Here is a 1257-nt window from a genome sequence, read left to right as displayed (position 1 = left end):
GTACTACCTACCAAACTGACCCTGTGCTTTGCTTCTTAAAATTTACCTTTCTTGGAACCAGCAGTTAGAGAGAGACAGAGAGACAGAAAATGAGAAATCACCCCCCAAGGGGGATGGTCACGCCACAATCCTTTCTCCTCCATTCTCTTCTTGGGATCTTGGGAACACACACACAAACACACGTGCACATGCGCCAGGCGTGACTTTAAGCCACCGGGTCTGGGACTCGAATTGCAGTTGACTATATGAGAGTCTAGAGACATAGCCATTATGCCAACTGCTGATCCAAGTCCCCTTCTTTCTACTGGACTGATTTTGTGTATCAGAAAAAAAAAAATCTTGGTGGGGACCAGCAGATGGTGTGGTGGTTAGAGGACCTGGACTCCCACATGGCTGACCATGGTTCAAGCCCCATACCTGATGGCTTTCTTGCTCACCTTCTCTCTCATTCTGTCCCTCTCTGGTCAATTTTAAATAAATAAAGTTAATAAAATAATTCCTTTTAAAAAAACAAAAAAAATTTTTTGTTGTTCAGTAAGCGCAAATGTTACTATGAATGGTCTTCAAAATCTAACCCAGAGTAACCAGTCACCATTCCCATGAGTCACGGTAATCTCTTCTCTTTAGTAGTAAAGGTGCCTAGGTGAGATGTCACACTCCCTCTGTAATTATCTAAGGATGTCTGTTGTCTGATCCTCAAGGATATATTGATACATTGTAAACAAGATTTAACATGGAATAAGTTTTCTCCAATGTCACTACCAATTATACAAGCTTTTAAAATGTTTTATTCACTTTTTTAAAAATTTAAAAAGAATTATTTAATTTAATTTATTATTATTATTACTTTTTAGAAATTTTTGCTATAGGGTACGTGTGCTCGCCAAAAAGACAGAGAAATACAGAGAGAGAGAAAGTGAGACATCACCCCCCAGGGAGGATGGGCAGGCTGCAATCCCTTCTTCTCCATTCTCCTCTTGGATTTTGGGCGCACATGCATACATACCAGCTGTGATTTTTAAGTCATCAGGTCTGGGACTTGAACCTTGAAGTTGGGCATGTGGGATTTGGCTGCCTTCACCTCTGTACCACCTGAGGGCCCAGGAGCAGCAGCTGCTACTGCTTCTCCTCTTCCTTCTTCTTTTTTAAAAAAATAGAAACAAAAGAACACCTTGGGACTAGAAGGTGGCATAATGGTTACATTGCTGGACTCCCCCCCGTAGTCGACTAAGGTTTGAGTCCTGGACCTGGTGGCTT

The sequence above is a fragment of the Tupaia chinensis genome, unplaced genomic scaffold (assembly GCF_000334495.1).
Source record: "Tupaia chinensis unplaced genomic scaffold, TupChi_1.0 Scaffold000146_1, whole genome shotgun sequence".
NCBI lineage: Eukaryota > Metazoa > Chordata > Mammalia > Scandentia > Tupaiidae > Tupaia > Tupaia belangeri.
The sequence above is the reverse complement of the archived record's forward strand: the minus strand, read 5'-3'. Positions refer to the sequence as shown.